Source organism: Pinus tabuliformis, chromosome 9 (assembly GCF_031772625.1).
Source record: "Pinus tabuliformis cultivar Carrire ecotype Pingquan chromosome 9, CPIR1, whole genome shotgun sequence".
Taxonomy (NCBI): domain Eukaryota; kingdom Viridiplantae; phylum Streptophyta; class Pinopsida; order Pinales; family Pinaceae; genus Pinus; species Pinus tabuliformis.
The window spans coordinates 2,722,665-2,749,551 of NC_142307.1; the positions used below are offsets into that span (position 1 = coordinate 2,722,665).

Here is a 26,887-nt window from a genome sequence, read left to right on the forward strand (position 1 = left end):
AAATGACGCAGGAGGTCAATTGAACAGCAATTGAACAACAATTGAATAGCAAATGACGCAGTAGATCCAGTAAAGCTACAGGAGCAAGAAGCCAAAGAGTAAGATGAAGAGTTTATCGAAAGCCATCAAATAAACAAGTAATCGAAGCAAGAGAAGTAGGTTATCACATATGCCCAAGGGTAAGTGTTATCGAAAGAACGAAGAGCAACAGTGATAACAGAAGAGTAAAGAAGAACAGCTATCGGAAGAGCGAGGGTAGGAAAGTACAGGCATCCTTGATCGTGGCTGAAGTCCCGCACTCAATCCTAGCCGTCGGTCTCATAGTCAACCCTTAGATCATGGTCAATTGCAGGGGTTAAGGCCGTTTTTAATCCATGTGCCAGTCGAAGTCCTGCAAACCATCGATTGCGATAAGGTTGTGGACCCAACGAGTTTATTAACAACTGCTTAAGATCATATCGCATCTGCTCCGTCGGCCATGGGGGATCGACTATTTTATGAGAAGACCTCTGAAAGTTACGATTGCGATTAAAGGTGATGATGTGGCATGCGGGACCTCCATATGGATAACGTATCTTGGGCATCTATCACAGACAAGAGGTAACAGTTCACAACTCGTGAACTTGAAGGAACAGAGAAAGCCAGAAGGTCAACCGAACGAAAGAAGAAGTTGAAAGGTCGAGAAGCCAAAGGTCTGGCAGACGATGAAGGTACAAAAGAAGCCGAAGATCGAGTGAGAGAGATGTAAGAAAAAGGACAAAAGTAAGCTATAGGTCTAGCAAGACAGAAGGAAGCCGAAGGTCCAACAGGACAAAAGGACACCGAAGGTCCAGCGAGACAGGAGGAAGTCGAAGGTCCAACAGCACAGGAGGAAGCCGAAGGACAAAGCAATTATGTTGATTGGGTTAATCTTTGAAAGGCTCAGACCTGTGACGAATTAATCAAGTACATAACGCAACCTAAAGAACAATTCTGTGAAGGGGAAAAATAAAGTTTCATCTGACATCGTTTGAAGGGAGCAGTAGCCAGCACCAGCATTAAAGCATTTGTGAGTCTGTTTCTGGGAAGTAAGAGATCGCAATAGCAAGAACAGTGAGAAGCAGTCACGCTTGAAATAGTTACCACAACAGTAAGAATAGAGACTTGAAAACAAAGAATTGCTTTTTGTGCATACATTGAGGCTTAACGCAAATATCTTGTTGGAAAGCTTCAACAAATCTTGGAAACATTATTGGAGATCATGATGCCTATTTGGAATCATCATGAGGTAACTTTGCAGACTCTGTTAGGGCAATATGAAGAGTTGTGAAGACTCCTTCATATGAAGACAGGTTGTCATTGATGTTGCAGTGAAGGTGTAGATAGACAAAATTCAGCAAAGAAGATGTTGGGAGCAGAGAATAACTACCAAACAAATCTTGAAAATATATAGCAGAGGGTTGGAGCCCTTGGGGTTAGTGCCTCAGAATTGGAAGGATTGGTGTCCTTGGAGTTGGTGCACCTAAATCCAAGGTTGGTGCCTTGACAAGACAGGGTTGGTGCCCTGGAGGTTGGAGCCTCACAAAAAGTCCAAGTTGGTGCTTGGCAACTGGTTGTAGCCCTATATACATTGTACTTGATTTATTATAAAGATTATATAATAAAATCATTTATTCCTCTTGTTCATTTTGTGTTCTAAATATAAATGATTTAACTGACAAAAATAACAATTGAAAAAAAATATTGATTCACCCCCCGAGTATTTCCAACAATTGGTATGAGAGCCAGTACCTTCACTCAAAAGCCTAATAGCTTGAAGGTTGATCATTAGAACACAAATGGCGAAGCCAAGGAAGAAAGTCTCCAATCCTCCTAAAGATGTGTCTCCCTCTACCACTGAAATAGAAGTCAATCAAATTGTGAAGGCTCCATGGTTCAATGAAAACTTTGATATATGGGAAGAAAGAATGAGGAATTTCTTAAAGACTCAATGCATTGAAGTATGGGAATTAGTAATTACTAATAACATGATGAATGGAGAATCCAAGGAGTACAATGAAAAAGCGATGAAGGCAATCTTGAATGGGCTACCAGATTCTATAAAGAACAATTTAGGAAAATGTTCATCAGCGAAGGGTATATGGGACAAACTTCATGATCTTCACTCAAAAGGAGCATTGACAATGATCTCTAGTCAACAAAATGATGGAAAACAAGAAGAAAATCCAGAGCCCGTCAAGGAAGCTGGAGATAAGATTGATGACATCAAGGCTAAAGAAGACCTAGAAAATGAAGAGAATGAAAAAGACTTTGTAGAAGATCTCCTCACTAAACTTATGGCTGCCATGGAAGAGATTATCAATTTGAAAAAGGAAAACAAGGAACTTAATAAGAAAGCACTAGCTGGTGACCAAGACCAAACAAGGAAGAAAGTTGACCTTGTCAAGCTTCAAGTACAAGAAAGGAGTGAAGAGCTTGCCAAGCTTAAGAAGGAATTTCATCAAAGCAAAAGAAAGCATCATGAAGAAGTCATATCCATGACAAATCAATTGGATAAAGCAAAGAAATGGGAAGATACCTTGTCAAGTCAACTTGAACAAAGGCACAAGAGCTTGAACAAACTTGAAGAAGAGATTGGTCAGTACAAGGTAGAGGTCTCCTCTCTCAAATCTCAACTACAAGAAGCAAGAAAGTTAGCACAAGGAGCTGAGAAGACAATGGAAGCATTGGCAATCATAGAAGGACTGGTTGATGAAGTAGAAAAGGAGAGAAACACCATGATATGTCAACTAAAAGCAAAGGATGGAGAAATCTTCAAATTAAAATCTAACATCAACCTTCTCAAGACCGAAACATGTAAAGCTACAAGGATCAAGGAAGAAATGGAGAGCGGTCTAGCAAAGGAAAATGAAGAAATATTCAAAATAAAGTTAGATATCATCTCCCTTAAATTAGAAGCAAATGAAGCAATACGTATTAAGGAAGAGATTGACAAACAACTTGCTAAGAAGAATAATGATTGCAAAAAATTGGAAGAAGAGATTGTCTCCCTCAGGAAAAAGGATGAAGGGATGGACAAAACCTTGAAGAGCTCTCAAGCCTTGGATGACACGCTCAGCTATCAAAGATGTCCATTTGATAAATCAGGTCTCGGGTATGCAGGTGAATCCTCAAGCAAGAATGATAATGCTTCAAACAACAAGGATATGAGGAAGTCAAAAAGAAATGTTGATGCTCCCCGTTTCAGCATAGGTAAAGATAAGAGTCAAGGCATTAATGAAGGAGGTCCTATTCCAAGAAGAAATGCATATGTTTTCAAGGATGCGAGAAGCAATAATTATCATCAAAGGATCTCAAGGCAGAAAGGCTTCAGAAGTACATCAAGGAAATCTCCATCTCCCAGATACCAACGTTTATTTCTTGTTTATCATTATTCTTGTACAAACTTTGTGTTGGAAATTGACAAATAATTATGTAAATTTAGGTAAAATGTATTAGTTATTAACAAGTGAGTTTTATACCAAAACATCGATTATGTAACTGAGGAGGCTCATATAAAATTGATGAATGCCCGAACTATTGTAAGGAGAATCATTTATTGATTGAATAGAGATTTCAATCCCTTGCCCCGTGGATGTTTCCTTGACACTTTGTCAGGGTTTTACCACGTAAATCCTTAGTTATTACTTGTATGGTTATGTTCAGTTACATTCCTTTCTTGGCTAATTTATAATTGTAAATGCCTTCTTTCTTGGTTATGTTCAGTTACATTCCTTTCTTGGCTAATTTATAATTGTAAATGCCTTCTTTCTTGATCAGTAACTCATCTAACTACAAATGGTATTAGAGGCAAGTTTAGTTGAGTTTTTGGAGACAAATACGTGCCAGTTGAGTTGAGTGAAATGCGTGTGAAAGAAAAAGACTGCATAAGAGCCTGTGTGATCATTCTTTGGAGGCGATTGTAGATTATTGAAGGCTATCAAGAAGCTGTGTGCTACTAAGAGGAAGCCAGAGCCGCAACACTGCATGCCATTGCTAGCCCGGTCCAACTATCCGCTAGTTCGGTCCAACTGTCTCCTGGTTTGCGTCGAGCGTCGAGGAGAGCCCTGTCAAGAGTTACATGTGTGAACCAGAACCAAAGGAACCTACGTGGATCATTGTTGGTGTTACCTGCGTGGACCAAGAGGCCCTGTCCAGAACCGAAGCGGACCCTCGTGGAGTGCTAAAATACAAGAGCAACTGTGAACATTTCCAGTCCTTTACGCTGCCAGATCACTGAACCCTCTGCCCTCTGCGTGGACTGGTGAGGACGCTCTCTGCGTGTAAACTCCTGCCACTGTTGCGCCTGTTGCTGGCTTGTAAACCATGACGAGGAGCCCGTGGAGTGCTCTACGCTGCCACTACCCTCTGCGTGAAGACCAAACCCTCTGCCCTGCGTGGACCAAGCTGCACACCTATTGCTGGCCACCTGCGTGTTACCATTGCATCAGAGGCTGCGCTGCGTGAACATTACCCGTTAAAGAAATATCATCTTGGAAGGCCAGGTATTTTTTAAAAAATTTATGAATAAATTCAAGGTTTGTTGAAAGATTTCTTTTAATTGAAGAACAAAGATTTTTCCAGATTTCTTTGAATTGAAGAACAAAGTTTTTCCTAGGAAACTGAAATTGAACAAAAGGGAATTTTTTTTCAAAAAAAAAATGTAGGTTTTTTAAGTCAATTTGGAAATTTTGGGAAAGTAAGATTCTGAATTTTTTATAGGGGAATTTGAAAAAAAAAAATCCGGAAAATTGACAAAGAAAAAAAAAAAAAAAAAAAAACTTGGAAAATACTTTGTTGGAAGAAGACAATCCAAGAAATTTTTTTGGAAACCCTAGTTGAAAGATGAAACACTAGGAGGAAAGAAATGGCCAAGATGTTGAATGCAAAGTTCGAGGCGGAGAAATTCACCGGCAAGAGCAACTTTTCTCTTTGGAAACTGAAAGTTTGGGATTTGCTGGTGCAACAAGGGTTGCACAAGGCATTGGACAAGGCAAATAAGAAACCTGCAAGCATGATTGATTCAGACTAGGAGGACTTGGATGCCCGAGCTCTCAGTACCATCAGGTTATGCCTAGCGGATGAAGTTCTCTTCGACATTGTTGAAGAGAGTACAGCTTCAGGTTTATGGGAAAAATTGGAAAAACTATATATAACAATGTCGTTAACCAACAGAATTGATTTGAAAAGACAACTTTACAGTGTTTGAATGAAGGAGGGTTCAAAAGTTGCAGAACATTTGAATGTTTTTAATACACTTATATGCCAATTAACAGATATGGAAGTTAAAATTCAGGAAGAAGACAAAGCTATAACCTTGTTGTGTTCTCTGCCGGAATCATGGGATCACTTCGTAACTTCAATCAGTTTGAGCACTGTTGATTCTTTGAAATTTGAATCAATTGTGGGAGCTCTCTTGTCTGAAGAAGTATAAAGGAAATCCAGTACTAAAACAGCTGCATCAGAAGCCATGATAGCCAGAGGACGGTCAAAGGAAAGAGGAGAAAAAACAAGGGGGTCTTCCAGATCTAAGTCAAAAGGAAAGAACTGTAAGGCAAAATGTTGGCACTGCAATAAAATTGGACACCTAAAGAAAGATTGTTGGAAATGAAAAGAATCTGATAACCCGAAGAAGGAAGCAAATCAAGTTGATTCAGGTATGATAGACGAAGTTTTATCTTCTGAAGAATTATGTATGATAGATGAAACTTCACCTGTATGTAATGCCTCTTAGGGTTTAGAAAGCTGGTTGTTAGACTCTGGTGCTTCTCATCACATGTGTCCACACAGAAATTGGTTTACTTCATATGAAAATATAAATGGTAGTTCTGTGTTTATGGGTAATAATGTATCATGTCAGATGTTGGGATGGGAAATATCAGGATTAAAATGTATGATAACACAGTTAGAACATTAACTAGTGTTAGACATGTACCTAATTTAAAGAAAAAATTGAATTCTTTGGGAGTGTTTGATTCGGATGGTTATAAGTTTATAGGTTAGAATGGAGTGCCGAAAGTCTTTAAAGGCGCCCTAGTTGTTATGAAAGCAAAAAAGGTCAGAAATCTTTACAGACTCAAAGGAAGTATGCAGGTCAGTGAAGTAGCGATTGTGTCAAAAAAAGGAGGAGGAGCTACTCGCCTATGGCATCAGTGATTGGGTCACATGAGCGAGAAAGGTCTTCAGGTCCTGATGAAATGTAAATCACTTCTTGATTTGAAATCCTTGAAGTTGGATTTATGTAAACATTGTGTGTATGGAAAATAGTGTAAACAGAGATTTAAAACTGGGAATCATAATAGTAAAGATATTTTAGACTATATTCATTCTGATCTGTGGGGACCATCTCCTATTGTATCATATGGAGGTGCTCTATATTTTTTAACGTTTATTGATGATTTCTCCGATAAAGTTTGGGTCTTTATGCTAAAAAAGAAAGTTGATGTATTCAATGTCTTTAAACAATTTAAATCAATGGTAGAAAAAAGAACAGGCAAATCAATAAATGTTTAAGAACTGACAATGGTGGTGAATTCACTCCAAACGAATTTGAACAATACTGTAAGGATGAAGGAATTGTTAGACACAAAATTGTTGTTTATACTCCTCAGCAAAATGGTGTTGTTGAACGTATGAATCGGACTCTTATGGAAAGAGCCAAAAGCATGATCAGCAATGCTAACTTGCAAAATGAGTTGTGGGCAGAAACAGTTTGCAATTAATTGTAAAATTCCTGAAGAAGTTTGGACAGGTCAGTGTTGTGATTATTCACATTTAAGGATATTTGGTTGTGATGCTTATTCTCTTATTCCTAAAAATCAGCGTTCAAAATTAGATCCAAAATCGAAATGTTATGTCTTTGTTGGGTATGACTATGCAGTGAAAGGATACAGGTTGTGGGACCCTACATCGCGGAAAATAGTCATTGGTAGAGATGTAACATTTGATGAAACTTCTCTTTTAAAATCAAATGTTGAAAGAATTGAACAGGAACAGGGATCGCCAAATCAACAAGTTCAGTTGGAGGCTAGATTTTTTGATGACAGTCAAAAGGAAGAAGAGGCTTCTCGAGAAAAAGTTGTTGAAGATACAAATGAAGCTGTTGAAATTTCTAAACCAGTTCAAGTTCCTGAACCAGTTCACCAACCAGTCACTCTAAGAAGGTCTACAAGGGAAAGAAAAACTCCCAAAAGGTATGAAGATTCTGCTTCATCTTTTGCTTTGATTATTGAAGATGGGGAACCGTCTTGTTATCAGGAAGCAGTAGATGATACGGATAGTGAAAAGTGGAAAGTGGATATGGAAGAAGAAATGGATTCCTTAGCCAAGAAAAATACCTGGGATCTTGTAGAACTTCCTGAAGAGAGAAGTGTTGTTGGATGCAAATGGGTCTTCAAACTGAAACGGAAAGTTGATGGAAGTGTCGAAAGGTATAAGGCGAGACTGGTAGAAAAAGGGTATTCTCGGGTTGAAGGTATCGACTTTCATGAGATTTTTTCACCAGTTGTAAAACTTGTTTCTATTCATACTGTGTTGGCACTAACTGCATTACTTAATCTTGAGTTAGAATAGTTAGATGTTAAAACAGCTTTTCTACATGGTAATTTGAATGAAGAGTTATATATGGAACAACCAGAAGGTTTTGTACAAGATCGCAGCAGAAGATTAGTTTGCAAGCTCAGGAAATAATTGTATGGTCTGAGGCAGTCTCCCAAACAATGGTAGAAGAAGTTTGACTCCTTCATGGTGAGCCAAAGCTTTATTAGAAGTGAGTATGATCATTGTGTATACTTCAAAAGTTTCAATGGCATATTCATTATCTTAGCTTTGTACGTTGACGATATGCTTATTGCAAGCAAAAGCATGGAAGAGATCAATAGGTTAAAGGCTCAGCTCTCTAGGACGTTTGATATGAAGGATCTTGGAGAAGCAAAACATATCTTGGGCATGGAAATACACAAAGACAGGAAAAATGGTAAGCTTTGGTTATCACAGCAGAAGTATGTGGAGAAAGTACTTGAAAAGTTCTGTATGAACAATGTGAAACCTATTAATGTTCCATTAGCTTCCCATTTTAAGCTTTCTTCGATTTTGAGTCCTAGAACTGATGAAGAAAAGCGGTATATGTCTCATGTACCATATGCAAATGTTGTAGGCAAATTAATGTATGTGATGGTATCTACAAGACCTGACATTTCACATGCAGTTGGAGTTGTCAACAAGTTCATGGAAAATCCAAGTAAAGAACATTGGCAAGCAGTTAAATGGGTGCTTTGATATCTAAGAGGCACAGGTGACCATTGCATCATCTTTAATGGTAGTGAAGGATCAGTCTGCGGATATGTAGATGTTGATTATGCAGGTGAATTGGATAAAAGAAGATCTACTACAGGTTATGTCTTTACTCTTGCAGGTGGAGCAATTAGTTGGATGTCAAAGCTTCAAGAAACAGTTGCGTTGTCCACTACCGAAGCAGAATATATAGCTGCTTCAGATGCCAGTAAGGAAGCAATCTGGTTAAAGGGTCTACTTGATGAGATTGGAAGGACACATGAGAAAGTTAATGTACTTTGTGACAGTGAAAGTGTTATTCACTTGGCTGCAAATCTCGCTTGTCATAGCAAAACCAAGCACATTGATGTAAAATATCATTTTCTGACATGTGATCGATGGCGGAAAAGTAGCTATTCAAAAGGTCCATATGCGAGAGAATTGTGCAGACATATTCACAAAGCCAGTTACAATAGAGAAGTTGCAATGGTGTTTAGCTTCTCTTGGCTTGCAGAAAAGATGATGAATGGGCATGGGAAAGGGATTAGGAAAATTGTTGTCAAGGTGGAGTTTGTTGGAAATTGACAACTAATTATGTAAATTTGGGTAAAATGTATTAGTTATTAACAAGTTAGTTTTATACCGAAACATCGGTTATGTAACTGAAAAGGCTCATATAAAACTGATGAATGCCTGAACTATTGTAAGGAGAATCATTTATTGATTGAACAGAGATTCCAATCCCTTGTCCCGTGGATGTTTCCTTGACACTCTCTCAGGGTTTTACCACGTAAATCCTGAGTTATTACTTGTATGGTTATGTTCAGTTACATTCCTTTCTTGGTTAATTTCTAACTATAAATGTCTTCTTTCTTGATCAGTGACTCATCTAACTACACTTTGGACACATGGAAAAAGATTGTAGGGCTTATAATGATCCCCATCAATCTCCGAGAAGCAATTTCTCAAGAAGTCATGAATTCTTATTCATGAATAACATAGAATGCTTCAAGTGTCATAACATTGGTCATATGGCACGTAATTGTAACTTGATTTGGGCACCTTCTCAAGCTAGAACCATGCCAGAAAAGAAATTTACACAAGTATGGAGAAGAAAGCAAATACAATCTGAAAATCTCCTGAACCCTCCAGCCAACAACACATGTTGTTGACTTGATGAAGATATTCTTGATATTTTGAGTGTTTGATGATGGGATTCTACCAAAAAGAGACCATGCATATAGTTAGGGGGAGCTTGTGATTCTTGATCATTATTGCAGAAGCTATTCATGAAAGGGTCCTTGTGAAATCCTTGTTGAGCTATATTAACAATCATCCTTTGATAAAGATCATTTCTCAGGAGCACTACATTGAAGAACATGATCTTGTAACCATTCTTTGGACTGTTGTTGAAGATGTTTTCCACTTGATCACTAAGCAGAAATTGGAGCAGCAGAGAAGGCCATCCAATGCTAGAGAAATAGGGAAAATAACTATGTTGTTGGTATTACAGAAGTTGAATGTCTCAACTCAGGGATATAATGTGAGAACAGGTAAATCAAGGACAGTAATAGAGGCAACCTTCAAACAAACAAACACATCTAGGAATGGAGCTTGAAGCAAGAGCAGTTGGAAGAATCTAGCATAATTGAAGCATTGCAAAAATTTGTCAACTAGTAAAGGAATTTAAAAGACAGTGACGAATTGGATATCAAAATCTGCTAATGGAGATAACTTACAAAGACTTTTACAAGAACACAAGGAAAAGATGGCTCATCAAAAGGACTATAGAAAGGAGAATGTTGTGCAATCGAATATAGCTTAGTAACTTAAGGAGAAGGACAGAGATACAAAGGAATCCTGATTTGAAGAAAGATAGCGAGAATTCTCCTGATTCAGACTATAAACACTCTTTAATTCTGATTGTGAAGACAACAAAATTTGGATTGCAGAAGCATAAAAACTTGAACTTGAACATTTGTTGTATGGCTATTTGGAGCCTATTTGGAAGCATTGAAATGGAGCATCTTTAAGCATTATTGAAAGCATTATGAAGAAGTTCTGAGACATGAAGAGGGGATAATGTGCTAGTTGATGATGAAGCAGCAATCCTTCTATCTTAAGTAAAAAGAAGAGCACCACAACAGGGGGAGTAGCATACCCATAAAAATATATGATTCATAAAGATGTTGCATGACAGGGGGAGAAGTTCGACAGGGGGAGTCCTTGTGCACCCCTTTGCCATTGATGTCAAAGGGGGAGAGAAGAAAAATATTGCCATCAATGACAAAGGGGGGGGATTGTTAATCCAGGTTGTCCTTGATGTCAATATAACAGTGTTTGTGATGGAAAATTCTTTGATACATGATTGCCCATTGATCACAATGCTCATAGTGATGAAAGTTTGATATATGATGATACGATGAGATGGAGGACCCAAGTGGATTGAACAGCGGGAGGTCAATTGAATAGAAATTGAACAACAGGAGGTCAATTGAACAGCAATTGAACAGCAGGAGGTCAATTGAACAGCAAACGACGTAGGGGGTCAATTGAACAGCAAGAGGTCAATTGAACAACAAACAACGTAGGGGGTCAATTGAACAGCAATTGAACAACAGGAGGTCAATTGAACAACAAATGATGCAGAAGGTCAATTGAACAGCAAATGACGCAGAAGGTCAATTGAACAGCAAATGACGCAGTAGATCTAGTAAAGCAACAGGAGCAAGAAGCCAAAGAGTAAGATGAAGAGTTTATCGAAAGCCATCAAAGAAACAAATCATCACATATGCCCAAGGGTAGGTGTTATCGAAAGAACAAAGAGAAACAACGATAACGGAGGAGTAAAGAAGAACATCTATCGGAACAGTGGGGGTAGAAAAGTGCGGACATCCTTGATCGTGGCTAAAGTCCCGCACTCAATCCTAGCCGTCGATCTCATAGTCAACCCTTAGATCACGATCAGCTGCGGGGGGTAAGGCCGTTTTTAATCCATGTGCCAGTTGGAGTCCCGCAAACCATCGATTGCGATAAGGTTGTGGACCTAACGAGTTTATTAACAACTGCTTAAGATCATATCGCATCTGCTCCGTCGGTCGTAGGGGATCGACTATGTTATGAGAAGACCTTTGGAAGTTGCGATTGCAATTAAAGTTGATGACATGGCATGTGGGACCTCCATATGGGTAACGTATCTCGGGCATCTGTCACAGAGAAGAGGTAACACTTCACAACTCATGAACTTGAAGGAACAGAGGAAGCCGGAAGGTTAAGCGAACGAAAAAAAAAATCGAAAGGTTGAGAAGCCAAAGGTTTGGCAGACGATAAAGGTATAAAAGAAGCCGAAGATCAAGTGAGATAGATGTAAGCAGAAGGACAGAAGTAAGCCCTAGGTCTAGTAGGATAGAAGGAAATCAAAGGTCCAACAGGATAGAAGGAAGCTGAAGGTCCAGCAAGACAGAAGGAAGTCGAAGGTCCAGCAAGACAGAAGGAAGTCGAAGGTCCAGCAGGATAGGAGGAAGCTAAAGGACGAAGCAATTATGTTGATTGGGTTAATCTTTGAAAGGCTCAGACCTGTGACAAATTAATCAAGTACATAATGCAACCTAAAGAACAATTATGTGAAGGGGAAAAATAAAGTTTCATCTGACATCGTTTGAAGGGAGCAGTAGCCAGCACTAGCATTGAAGCGTTTGTGAGTCTGTTTCTAGGAAGTAAGAGATTGCGGTAGCAAGAACAGTGAGAAGCAGTCACGCTTGAAACAGTTACCACAACAGTAAAGAACAGAGACTTGAAAACAGAGAATTGCTTTTGTGCATACATTGAGGCTTAGCATAGATATCTTGTTGGAAAGCTTCAACAAATCTTGGAAACATTATTGGAGATCATGATGCCTATTTGAAATCATCATGAGGTAACTTTGCAGACTCTGTTAGGGCAATATGAAGAGTTGTGAAGACTCCTTCATATGAAGACAGGTTGTCATTGATGTAGCAGTGAAGGTGTAGATAGACAGAATTCAGTGAAGAAGATGTTGGGAGCAGAGAATAACTACCAAACATATCTAGACAATATATAGCAGAGGGTTGGATCCCTTGGGGTTGGTGCTCCTAAATCCAAGGTTGGTGCCTTGAAAAGACAGGGTTGGTGCCCTGGAGGTTGGAGCCCCACAAAAAGTCCAAGTTGGTGCTTGGCAACTGGTTGGAGCCCTATATACATTGTACTTGATTTATTGTAAAGATTATATTAATAAAATCATTTATTCTTGTTGTTCATTTTGTGTTCTAAATATAAATTATTTAACTGACAAAAATAACAATTGAAAAGAAACATTGATTGACCCCGCCTCTCAGTGTTTCCAACACTTCCAGAGTTTTGGATTCCAATGCTTGATGAGGGCATCTATTTTGAACATACATGGCAATGTTGGCAACTTCTCCCCATATGAACTTTGGAAGGCCTTGATCATGAAGCATGGCACAGGTGGCTTCTATAATGGAACGATTTTTTCTTTCAACAACTCCATTTTGCTCGGGATTATATGTGATAGTAGTCTCCCTCTTAATTCCAACTTCTCTACAATAGTCATTGAACTCATTTGATTCATATTGGGTTCCATTATTGGTCCATAATATTTTGATCTTCTTCCTTGTTTTATTTTTAACCAAGGCTTTTAAAGAGAGGAACCATTGGAATGTTTCATCCTTCTTCTTCAAGAAATAAATCCAAGTTTTGTGAGAGAAGTCATCCAAAATGATAGCATAATACAAATATCCTCCCAAAGACGTCATGGGAAACATACCAAATAGATCATTGTTAGGGTCCCACCCTAACCCCCTTATTTATGTAGTAGGATCGAGTCATAGTTATAGTTAAGTAAGGAGTCAATAAATCCCATATTAATAATTGTAAGTGGTTAACCCACAATTAATGACGGGACCACAGTTAGTTGAAAATGGGCCATGGTATTAGATAGATGGTATTAATAAGAACCATGGTATTGCATGTATGATTCATATATAAAGGATAGAGACTCCTTGCAAGGAGCATCGTGTCTTATTTTGTAATCGAGCTCTGCTCTATTGGAGGTTGCCCCCTCGAAGAGGCAAGTGAACATTGCTTTCTGAATAATAAAATACTTCTTGTTGTTTCTCACTATTCTATGTTCTGGGTATATTTCTTCGCATATTTTGTATTCTGGTATTGTCTTGCAGGTTAAGAGCATAACAAGTGGTATCAGAGCTCTTTCCAGGGCCGGTGGGATCTCCATTTCTTAGCAAAAAAAAATTTGGCTAGAGACGTGTTCCGGCGTCTTTAAACCACGAGATCTGTCGTTGAGCGCATAAACCTGCGGATTTGGGGAGGCATGCACGCAGGAAATACAAGAGGTGGTCACACTTGTTGGACTCCCTTGTAACCCTATGGGTACCCCTTCGAGTAGTAGCGCATTAGACAAAACCGCGCACGGACTGTCTTCCAAGTACCCTCTGGGTATATCGGAAGCCCCCCTAGCTCCTTTGAAACCTCGCCATAGATAAATCTTCGATCGTCTTGCTGCTACAGTACACCGAGAACAGCACTCGGAGAGATTACTCGCCCGTACAATAGGGTAGTCAGGTTTTACGGCTAAGGGTACGGTTGATCCTCCTTAGTTAGAGCCCTGAAACATTGGGCCGAGTACTACTGTCAGACCCTTATGTATATTGCGATCTATAGCACCTGACACTCCTCGAGACCATAGTTCCCTTTTATATCTCAGGATCACGCATAATCTCTGGCAGATAAGATCTCGCAAGTGGGGTTGCAGCAAGAGCAAACATCAATCCCGCAGTTCCAAGTTAGCAGACCAGCCTTTCCGATCTATTAGACCCATCAGATCCGCAGCAGCAATCTGTTCTGCCACTCAGAGCTATCTGATCAGCCATTCAGATCTCTCAGATCCACCAGATCTGAGTAGTCATGTGGGGTTCCTATACCGGGGCGTGATTTTCGCAGGACTTTTGGCAGCATTGACATTTTGGGGATTCGGCTACTGCAGGACTGATCAGGAGGCATATATTGGTAATGGACACAGTGAAGGTGAGTCTAGCCGCTCTCTTCACCTTTGGGGCACCCACCAACAATCTCATCCGCGACCTCCCAAGCTGGATATGCATAAATTTTATGGTTCTCACCCGGTCGCATGGGTAGCACAAATGGAGCAGTATTTCAATCTGAATAACATCTTAGATAATGAGACTCAGCTTATGGTGGGGAGCATGTACTTGGACAATGAAAGATGGCAATGGTGGGAATGGCATCAACTTTGCAATGGAAGTTTTATGACTTGGGCCACCTTCAAAAATCTCTTACAGAGCACTTTGACCAGGAATCTGCTTTTTTGGGTCGTCTCACTAAGCTCCGACAAACTGGCACAGTGGATGAATATGTTACAGCCTTTGAAGCCTTAGCTTTCCGCACTAGGGATCTCCCAGATGTGTTCTACACAGAATGTTTTATCAGTGGTCTTAATAGGCCATACAAGCCCACGTCCGACTACACCACCCTCCCACGTGGTCGGAGGCTTGCAAGGTATCTCGTAACGTGGAACATGCGTTAGCAGCCCAGTCCATTCGCCCTAATTTCATCGCCATTGGTTGCCCCCCACAGGCTCACAGCACGACTCAAACACTTAAGGTTCAAAAGGTGTCACTTGCAGAAATGGCCGAAAGAAGAAAGCAGGGATTATGTTACTACTGTGATGAAAAATACTCCCCATGTCATAAATGTAAGGAGCCTAAATTTTTTCAAATTGATGCCACTGATTACAGCTCATCGGAGGAAGCCCCACCACTTGAGGAACTGGAGGAGGTAGAAGAGGACAACCAGAAGGACAATGTCCCTGATGAACTAGTTATTTCGCTGCATGCTTTGGCAGGGATTTCTTCACCTCAAACTCTCAAAATTGGAGGTTTTATTAAACATCGCCCAGTATTAGTCTTGATTGATAGTGGAAGTACACATAATTTCATCCATCAAAAAGTCGCGGAAGCAATGCATTGTTTTGTACGAGCAGTTTCTAACTTCCAAGTCCAAATTGCGGATGGGGGAACAATGAAATGTGAAGGCCGTTGTGAAAATTTCAAACTTCAAATGGGGGATTATCAGTTGAAGACCCACATGTTTTCCATACACATGGGAGGGTGCGACATTGTCCTCGGTGCTGAATGGCTTCGCACTCTTGGGCCAATCATAATGGATTTCCAGGAGTTATATATGAGCTTTAAGCAGAACAACTCCACACACACCCTCCGTGGACTCCATGCGGGAGCTCCCTCTATCATCAGCTCACATAGGATGGAAAAATTGCTAAAAAAGGGCCATCATGGAGTTATAGCTCAATTTAATGCCATCCAAGCTGTCGAACCCAATTCTCTGCCGATTCATCCTGAGATGCAACAGATTTTAAATAACCATCTGCCAGTCTTTGACAAGCCTCATGAGCTTCCACCCTCGCGAGGGGAACATGATCATAGCATCACCTTGGTTCCAGGGGCCCAACCACCAAATGTGCGCCCATACAGATATCCATTCACCCAAAAGAATGAAATAGAAAAAATAATCAAGGAACTTTTGGAAGCAGGTGTCATTCGTCCCAGCGTTAGTCCTTATTCATCACCAATGGTCATGGTGCTCAAGAAAGATGGGGAATGGCAGATGTGTCCAAACTTCAGGACCCTCAATAAGTTGACAGTCAAAGATAAATTTCCCATCCCGATTGTTGATGATTTGCTGGATGAACTCAATGGGGCTAAATTCTTCACTAAGTTGGATCTTCGCTCAGGCTACCACCAAATTCACATGAAGGAAGTCGACATTCCAAAGGCTGCTTTCAAAACTCATGAAGGCCATTATGAGTTCTTGGTCATGCCATTCGGTCTTTGTAATGCCCCATCTACTTTTCAGAGCCTTATGAACCACCTTCTCAAACCATATCTCAGGAAATTTGTCCTTGTCTTCTTCTATGACATCCTCATCTATACTTGCACTTGGGCCGCACATCTTCAGCATGTAGATTTGCTCTTGCAACTGCTTCGCAAGCATAAATTATTTGTTAAGATGTCCAAATGTTCTTTTGGCATGGAAGAAGTTGAGTATTTGGGCCACATTGTGGGGTGTCAAGGTGTCAAGGTGGACCCCAAAAAGATCCAGGCAATGCAGGATTGGCCTCAACCTAAGACCTTGAAGAGCCTAAGAGGATTTTTGGGTCTCACAGGCTATTATTGCAAATTTGTCCGCAATTATGGTCGCATTGCGAAGCTCCTCACTCAAGTCCTCAAGAAAAATTCATTCCTCTGGAATGATGATGCACAACAGGCATTTACAGCTCTCAAAAATGCCATGTGTTCCACTCCAGTCTTAGCACTACCTGATTTCACCAAATCTTTTGTCATTGAATGTGATGCTTCGGGTACGGTATTGGGGCGGTCTTAATGCAGGAAGGTCAACCCTTGGCCTTCACAAGCCAACAACTAAGTGGGAGGAATCTGGGACAATCTACCTATGAGAAGGAAATGATGGCCATCTTACATGCAGTAGATACCTGGCGACCTTAATTACTGGGGCGACGTTTCCAAATCCGCACAGACCATCACAGTGTTAAATATTTTTTGGAGCAACGCCTATCCTCCCCACAACAAAATAAATGGCTCGCCAAAATGCTGGGATATGATTATGAGATCATTTACAAGAAAGGGCGCGAAAATAGTGTAGCAAATGCATTATCTCGCCAATTTGAGGAGGAAAGTACCCTGCTCGCAATTTCCCTTCCCATTCCAGAATGGATTGAAGAGGCTCGCACGGAATGGTTTTCACATCTCTGGCTCTCCCAACTCATTACTCAATTGCAGGCGGATCCAAATTCCACCAAGGGCTACTTGTGGCAGGATGAGATTCTTCGCTACAAGGACAGAGTCGTAATATCACCAACATCCACCCTCAAAAGCCGCATTTTGGTAGAATTGCACTCATCCCCCATTGCAGGACATTCAGGGTTTCAGAAGACATATGCTCGCACTAGAAGATCATTTTTTTGGACAGGCATGAAAAAGGACATCCTTACTTTTGTAGCGGAATGCGATGTTTGTCAACGCCACAAAGGGGAGACAGTCAAAGCACCAGGCACATTACAACCGTTGCCCATCCTGGCATCTATATGGACGGAGGTTTCTATGGATTTCATTACAGGTCTTCCAAAGTCAGGAAACAATTTAGTCATCATGGTGGTTGTGGACCGACTTTCTAAGTATGCTCATTTCTGCGCCCTACCCCACCCGTTTACACCGACTTTGGTCGCTCAATCTTTCATGGATCAGATCTTCAAATTGCATGGCATGCCCACTTCTATTGTGTCTAATCGTGACCCGATCTTCACCAGTAATTTTTGGCAGGAACTCTTCAGGCTACAAGGCACCCAACTAAAACTCAGTACTTCCTATCATCCACAAACGGATGGTCAAACTAAAGCTGTCAACAAATGTCTAGAAAGCTACCTTAGGTGTTTCACTTCAGAAAAGCAACATCTATGGGTACAATGGTTGCCTCTAGCTGAATGGTGGTATAACACCAACTATCATGCCACCACCAAAGTGACTCCCTATGAAGCAGTTTATGGTCAACTCCCTCCTTCCCCTACTTATATCAATGGGTGCTCAAAGGTACAAGCAGTGGATCAACTCCTACAAAACCGCACAACCATGCTCGCCCATCTTAGAGAGAATCTTCATCAAGCTCAAACCACATGAAGCAATAGGTAGATCAGCATCGCTCAAAGCGCCAATTTCAAGAAGGGGATCAGGTATTTTTTAGGCTGCAACCATATAAGCAAACTTCACTCGAAGACAAGGGTTGTCATAAACTATCTCCAAAATTCTACAGACCATATCAAGTACTTCAGCGCATTGGAGAAGTGGCCTACAAGCTAGCTTTGCCACCCACTACAAAAATCCATCCAGTTTTCCATGTCTCATGCCTCAAGAAAGTGATTGGGAACAATTGTAGAATTCAAACTAGTCTACCTGAATTGGATGAAGAAGGGTCAATCTGGCTCCAAACTGAACAGGTCCTAAACACACGAGAACGGCACCTGCGTGGCCGCATGATCAGGGAAGTCCTTGTCAAGTGGAAAGACACCTCTTCAGAAGATGCAACCTGGGAACCAGCCACTATTCTTCAGCAGTTTTCGCAGCTTCAGCCTTGAGGACAAGGCTATTCTTAAGGGGGAGGGCATGTTAGGGTTCCACCCTAACCCCCTTATTTATGTAGTAGGATCAAGTCATAGTTATAGTTAAGTAAGGAGTCAATAAAGCCCATATTAATAATTGTAAGTGGTTAACCCACAATTAATGACGGGACCACAGTTAGTTGCAAATGGGCCATGGTATTATATAGATGGTATTAATAAGAACCATGGTATTGATCCATGGTATTGCATGTATGAGTCATATATAAAGGATAGAGACTCTCTGCGAGGAGCATCGTGTCTTATTTTGTAATCGAGCTCTGCTCTATTGGAGGTTGCCCCCTCGAAAAGGCAAGTGAACATTGCTTTCTGAATAATAAAATACTTCTTGTTGTTTCTCACTATTCTATGTTCTGGGTATATTTCTTCGCATATTCTGTATTCTGGTATTGTCTTGCAGGTTAAGAGCATAACAATCATAATGAACCAATTGCAAAATGTTGGTAGTCTTGCAATCACTTGAGGGGAATGGCCCCCTTGTGTGTTTTCCTTTGGCACAACCTTGACAAACACCACCTTGTTCTATTTCAAAATCAGGCATACTTGTGACCATCTTTCTTGCATCAGGTAAGGCCTTATAATGAAGATGAAAAAACCTTCGGTGCCATAATTTGGATGGAAGAGATGTGTCACAAGACATAGCTCATAGTGGACTTCCTCCAACTTGATATAGGTTGTCAACCCTGAATCCAAGAGTGGATGCTTCTTTGAAATTTATTTTCCAAACGCTTACCTTTCCATCAATTAATGCCACCTTGAATCCTTTCTTCTCCATCGCCAAGATACATACTAGGTTCTTCTTTATATCGGGTACATATAGTAGATGAATGGTGTTACCTTGATTCAATTGAAGAGTAACATTCCTAGTTCCTTTCACAGGATAAGTGGCATTGTCTCCAAGAATGATTTCCATATTTGTATCTGTTGACACCTAATCCTCAACGGATGGGTGAACTGGACAGTCATCAAGAAGATGAACTGATCCGTCATATTTATGTATATAAATGATAGTTAGCTAATGAATATTGCAATCAGTTTTTTCTTCCGCTCATTCATTCTGGAGTTACCCTGGCCTGACATGGTATCAGAGCACAGGTCCCAGAAATATTTGTAACTCCTGCTGTCCTGAGCACTGCTCAGTTCTGAGCACTGCATCCGTCCAGAGTATTATTGATTCTCTGCGCATCATTGATTGACTGCGCCTCATGATTCTCTGCGCATCCGTTTTACCCCCTCTCGATTACCGTTCTATGCAGAAGGAGAACGCTTAGGGAAATTTTCTCGTTGGTCTCTGCGTTTTTGACTCGGCTTCCTTGGCACGTTCTGCATCTTCAGGCAGAAAGCCGTTACCCTTTCTCTGCAAAATTTTTTGAGCTTCCATCATTCTTCACTTCTTGACGGGGATATACTCTACGTAATCTTCATTTTCTTCGGTTTTTTTCTGAAGGGTTTTTTCTCTGCTAAATTGTGAATCCGAGGCGTTTAAACCGTGTGATTTTTTCCAGAACCGTTCGGCTCTGAAGAGTTTACTTGCATTTTGGTGCCGCCTTCAAACCCCGTCGAAGGTTGACTGTTGTCTTTGTGTGCTGTCCAACAGCGACAACTGCTGTCGAAACACACCCTCAGATTTTATACGTTCCACATATGTTTTGATGGTCTTCACTCCCACTTTCGCCTCTTCCGGAAAGAAGACAAATAACTGTTCTGAAGGATTGTTGCGCTTGGCTTTATTGATAACAAGATCTTCCTTCTTTGGGTCTTCTCCGAACTTATCCAGGAACTGCTCTTTGGTTGTGTTGATCTCAAAATCACCCACGAGATAATCTCTGTCATTGAGCATCTGAAGAACTGTACGTCGGATTCTGAAGAGCTTGTTTGTCTGCTCATCCAGCGCCATTGCGAGCTGCTCAGCTTAATTCCGTCGCCTTCAAAATGGCGTTGTTAACCCAAAACCGTTTTATAGAGAACCTTTTTTATGGAGTTCTCAAATAGAACCTTTTGCAATCAAAGACTCGCAGAACGCAAGAGCCTCAACAGTCGCCAGCAACACTGGGTATTACGAAGACTGCTAGGACTTTAGTATTATGCAGTTGATTTTTTAACTTCGTATGGCATTTTTTTGTATAGGGTGGAGATGCGTTTTTTTTTGTATAGTGGTTGAGCAGTTTGTTGAATTCATGATATACGCAGTTTATATGATTCAAAGCATTGCTGTGTTTCCAGAATGTTTTGTAGTATTGCTTGATATATATTGAAGTAATATATCCTTTATGCGTTTTGAAGTGAATGCATTCAAAACATAGTAATATTGCAGTGATATAATAAATGCTGATGCTTCTATCAAACGTTAGAAGAAAAAGTGCATAAGGCTGTGGCATAAGGATTTTTTCAGCAGAAGTTTTTTTTTTTACAGAAGTTTTTTAGCAGAGACATTCTTTTACAGAATGCATTCAATCATCTCTATGGTCGGAATAGTTCTCACTGGCAAGGAGAACTATTCTGAATGGTCTCGGATGGTAAAACACACCCTCATCTACAATGAGTTGTGGAAAGGAGTGTGTGTCGGAGAAGAAGACAAAGACCCTGTGCAGCCTACATCAGATAAAGAACTTGTCATTTGGGAAAACAAGAACAGCAAAGCCTATGCATTGATCGCAGCATCTGTAAATGAAGAAGTAAGTCGTCATATTTCATCCTATTCCACTGCCTTTGAAGCTTTACAAAAGCTGAAAGAACTCTATGATTCACATTCTGCACTTGAAGTTGTTCAGCTCATGATTAAACTCTTCACTCTTGAACTGAAAAATAATGATCCCCTTGCTCTTGCATCTGAAATAAAGTCTATAATGCATGATATTAAATCCACTAAGGTTGAGCTGGATATCTCTCTTATTGCCTTTCTCAAAGCACTCTATCCTACCTACTCTAATTATCTTGAGTCTTTACAAGCAAATGGAAATCTTAAAGACATAACCTTTGAGTCTCTTGTGAAAAAGTTTGTTGAAAGAGAGAAAGCCTTTGGAAAGAAAACAGTCCCTGAATCTTCTGAAGAGACTGTTTGCCTTACTCATAAAGAAAAGCATCCTGCTCAAGATTCTACAAGAGGAAGAGGTGGACGAAGAGGAAGAGGAAGATACTTCAGAGGCAGGGGGGGCAGACATCCTCAAGCAGAAAAGGCAGATCTGCATTGCATTCGCTGCAAACGAAATGGATCACATGATGCTTCTACATGCAAGCTACCATGGGACAAAATTGAGCAGAGAAGAAACCAGCAGAAAGGTAAAACTGATGACACAGACAAAGGTAAAGCACCTGAATCCGCTCACTATATTGAGGCACAATGTAACATTGGAGTAAATGAAGATTTGTTTAATGCTTCACTTGCTTCTTCGATAAATGATTGGTTGCTTGACTCAGGAGCAACCTGTCATACGACTCATAGGAAAGATTTTTTTGAAGATTTCACTGACAATGTTGATGGAGCAGTATACTTTGCAGATCAGTCAAAAATCAAGCCATCAGGGCTTGGCACAATCAGGCTTAAACTGCCTGGTCTTCCAGACTTTCTTCTGGATCATGTTCTATATCTCCCACAGCTCAAGAGAAACTTGTTGTCCCTAGTCCACATCCGCCAGCAAGGTCACTCCATTCATATGTTTGATGGCAAGCTTGAGGTAAGAAAGGCATCTGACCACTCACTTGTCATGAGGGGTATAGAAGAAGAAAGACTTCTTAAACTGCAAGGAACTTCTGCTTATGCACAACATTTCTCATATATTTCTCATCATGAAGAAGGTACACTTCCATCAAGTTTATTATGGCATGCTAGATTTGGACATTTAAACTATGATAGTCTCCGCTTGTTGAAGAAAAATGGTGTTGCTGGTTTGCCTACAATTCCTAGAAAACATAAGCAATGTGATGCTTGCATTCTAGGAAAGCATAGCAAACAGTCTTTTCATGATTCACATTCAAGAGCACATAGGAAGCTTGAACTCATTCATTCAGATTTATGTGGTCCAATGCCTGTTCCTTCTGCAAATGGAAATAAATATATCATGACATTTATTGATGATTACACCAGAATGTGTTGGGTTTATCTATTGAAGAACAAATCTGATGCTTTTCAAACATTCAAGAATTTCCATAAGTGGATTGAAAATGATGCACAATCTCATATTGGGTCTATTCGCACTGATAATGGAAAAGAATATACATCAAATGAATTTGAAAACTATCTTCGCCAACATGGGATCAAACATCAAACAACTGTGCCTTATAATCCTCAACAGAATGGTGTAGCTGAAAGAATGAACAGAACAATTTTGAATATGGTACGATCCATGCTTTTCTTCAAAAATGTAAAGATAATGTTTTGGGCTGATGCTGTTCTATGTGTTGCATATATAAAGAATAGATGTCCATCTAGTGCTATAAGAAACAAAACTCCTTATGAATTGTGGTATGGCCATGTTCCTTCGGTAAAACATCTCAGGATCTTTGGTTCCACCTGTTATGCTTTAATACCAAAGGTACATAGAAACAAACTTGGTGCTAGAAGTCGTAAGTGTATCTTCCTGGGGTATTCAAACACATCTAAAGCATACCGTCTCTATGATGAAGTAAATAAAAAGTTTGTTGTATCTAGAGATGTCATTTTTCTTGAATCATCCAAATCTGACAGTGTTGTTGAGCGGCAACTTGATCGCTTGGATAGATTCACAAAACCAAAATCATTCCAAGAGTTTGATAATCAGATTCCACATCTTGAAGGGGGGATTCCTATACTAGATCAACATGTGGAATCTTCTTCTGAAGAACAATCTCCCCTGCATGACACTCCAACAACGGATGATGCTTTAAGTGATGTAATTGATAGAATTGGGAGACTCAATCTTGATTCAGACCCAACTCAATCAACTGAGCAGCCTGGACCATCTCAGAAAGGTCCCCCAAAGTGGCTGACAAAGACACTTGAAAGTGTTCATCCTGATGAAATTGGAAAAACAGGAACCAGAAATACAAACCGACAAGATGGAGGTGATGTAGATAACTCTAATTCACCTGTTGATATGGATGTTACTTATGATTGTGAATTGAACTTGTCTACAGATTTTGAACCAACTTCCTTCAAAGAAGTTGCTTCTCATGATGAATGGAAAGAAGCGATGCAGAAGGAGTATGATGCCCTCATAAAGAATGGCACTTGGAAGCTGGTTGATCCTCCATTTGGAACCAAACCAATTGGCTGCAAGTGGGTCTACAAGAACAAATACAAAGCTGATGGCTCACTTGACAAGCACAAAGCTAGGCTTGTGGCAAAAGGTTTTGCACAGAAGGAAGGGGTCGATTATGAGGAAACTTTTGCCCCCACAGCAAAATGGGCCACCATCCGGACACTCTTTGCACTAGCTTCTCAGAACGGTTGGAAAGTCCATCAAATGGATGTAAAAACTGCATTCTTGAATGGAGATCTAAAAGAGAATGTTTTTATGTCCCAGCCTGAAGGATTTGCTGTGAAAGGACATGAACATAAAGTATGCAAACTTGTGAAGTCCTTGTATGGCCTCAAACAAGCACCACGAGCCTGGTATGAAAAACTAACTGAGCATCTTCTGAAACTCAACTTCAATCATTTTGATCTTGATGATGCAACTTTATTTGTCAAGAAAGTTGGCAAAACAGTTGTATATCTTGTGGTATATGTAGATGATCTTTTAATGACAGGGAACAATGAAAGCTATATTGCATCCATAAAGAAAGAATTAGGAAAATTTTTTGAAATGGCTGATTTGGGCTATGTTCATTACTATCTTGGCATTGAAGTAACCCAACATCCAAAGTCCATATTTCTTTCTGAAAAGAAATACATTGGAGATTTGTTAAACAGATTTGGCATGACAGAGTGCAATCCTCTTTCTACTCCAATGGAACAAAACTTGAAGCTCACATCTATTGAAGGAAAGGAATTTGAGGATGCAACAAAGTATAGACAGCTTGTAGGAAGTCTCATCTACCTCACTACTACCAGACCAGACATTTCATTTGCTGTTGGAATCCTCTCCAGGTTTATGCAAAAGCCTTGTGAGGGACATTGGTCTGCTGCAAAAAGAGTTCTAAGGTACTTGAAGGGAACTCAAGACCTTGGAATCAAGTATACACAGGTGGACGACTTCAACTTGATTGGATACTCTGATTCAGACTTCGATGGAGACAAAGAAACTGGGGTATCTACTTCAGGATATGCTATGAGTCTTGGATCAGGAGCTGTCTCCTGGAGATCACGCAAACAATCAGTACCAGCAGATTCCACAACAGAAGCAGAATATGTGGCAGCAGCTGAAGCAACGAAAGAAATTGTGTGGCTCAGGAAAATTCTTGAAGATTTGCAGGTAAAACAAATACAATCAACTCCACTCATGATTGATAACACCTCTGCAATAAAGTTGGCCAAGAACCCAAAGTTCCATGATCGTACTAAGCACATCAATACTAAATATCATCTGATCCGACATCATGTTGAGGCCAAAACAATCCATCTCCGTCATTGTTCCACAAACGAGCAAATTGCAGACATCTTCACCAAAGCGCTTGGAAGAGAAAAGCTTGAAAGATTCAGAACGATGCTTGGACTCACCAACATCCCTTCAGATTAAGGGGGGGAATGTTGACACCTAATCCTCAACGGATGGGTGAACTGGACAGTCATCAAGAAGATGAACTGATCCGTCATATTTATGTATATAAATGATAGTTAGCTAATGAATATTGCAATCAGTTTTTTCTTCCGCTCATTCATTCTGGAGTTACCCTGGCCTGACAGTATCATTTTCTATCAAATTTGAAAGAGCTTATTTATGCCCAGTGAAGTGCCTTGAGGCACCACTATCAATCAACCAATTACCCAAGGTATCCGACGGAGAGGCAGTAGAGAGGACAAACATAAGATAAAATTATTTTTGCTTGTTATCTGCAACATTAGATTCATCATACCTGGATTTTCTTGATCTTTTGGGAGGTCAACCATTTCCATATTGAGTAGCGGGAGTATTCATTTTTCCTTTGTTGTTGAACCTACCATTTTTTTTATTGTTGTTGCCCCTGAAATTGTTGTGGTTGTTCCTTTTATCATCATCCCAAGGTGAATCCCTTTTATTAGGACACTCCCTAGCATAATGGCCAACCCTATTACAAATGAAGCTTCTTCCCTTTCTTCCATCTTTGAATCCCTGTCTTCCTTGTCCTTGTTTCTTTGAAACAACATTGTTCTTTTTTTTAGCATCAGCAGAGAATACAATAGGATCATTCGTATTTGAAGGCATGTCTCTCTCATTCATCCTTGTCCCTTCTTGAGTACAGCTAGTCAACAATTCATCAAAACCTCGAATCCGGTCATTTTTTAGGATAATAGTAATGAACACATCCCATACAGAAGGGAGTCCTCCAAGGGCAATGAGAGCAAGCTCCCTGTCAGCTATAACTTCTCCAATAGATAGAAGATCATTTTTTATTTCGGTAATCCTGATGAAGTAGGATTGGATATCTTCTCCTCTTCCCTTCTTCATGTCCTTCAACTTGTTCTTGAGAAAGAGGACTTGGTTTTCATTGCTAGCTTTAAACATGTTAACCAACTTGTCATACATCTCCTTAGATGTGCCCAAATCGGAGATGTAAGAAACTAAATTCTTGTGAATAGAATATTTGATGATCTTCTTGACTTTGACCTCACCTTTCTTGTACTTTGTCTTATCGGAAGGTAGTGCATTTGAAGGAAGTTCAACAATTTTTCCCTGCAGATAGTCCATGGCATCAGGGTCTTCCAAAGTCAAGTCAAGAGACATCTTCCATGCATGATAATCATACTTATCATTGAGTTTGTCATCATATTTGAAGTAAGATGAGGAGGCCATTGAATCTTGTCCTTGTCCAATAAATCTCAATGATTTATCTTCTCACTCTTTCTTTGGCGTTGTCTTCACCTCATCTCTGATACCATGTTAATTTTAGATAACAATGGTATGTTATATGTTTTAGAGCAATTTACTTCAATTTTTCTTATTAGCCCAATATCAATTTCCAAATTAGCAATCACATTAACATTGATAGTAAATGAAGATAGAACATAAACAATAAGCAGAAGACAAGCCAAGACAAGAGGACCCAATATTTGGTAGAAGCCAGGGAAAAACCCCAATGTGGGGAAACCCTTTGATCAAATATTCTTATTATTCTTCAAAAGTTCAGCAGAGAAAGAGATTACATCATACAAAATTTACTTGCCCAAATACTGTCAAAACGATGCAATCAAACTACAGT

General features: G+C 40.0%; 1 pseudogene; it reads right to left on the minus strand.

The window, feature by feature from the left end:
• Window positions 1-20,120: 20,120 nt before the first annotated feature.
• Window positions 20,121-20,468, minus strand: LOC149146820 (DNA-directed RNA polymerases II and IV subunit 5A pseudogene; annotated as a pseudogene).
• Between the last annotated feature and the right edge of the window lie 6,419 nt (window positions 20,469-26,887).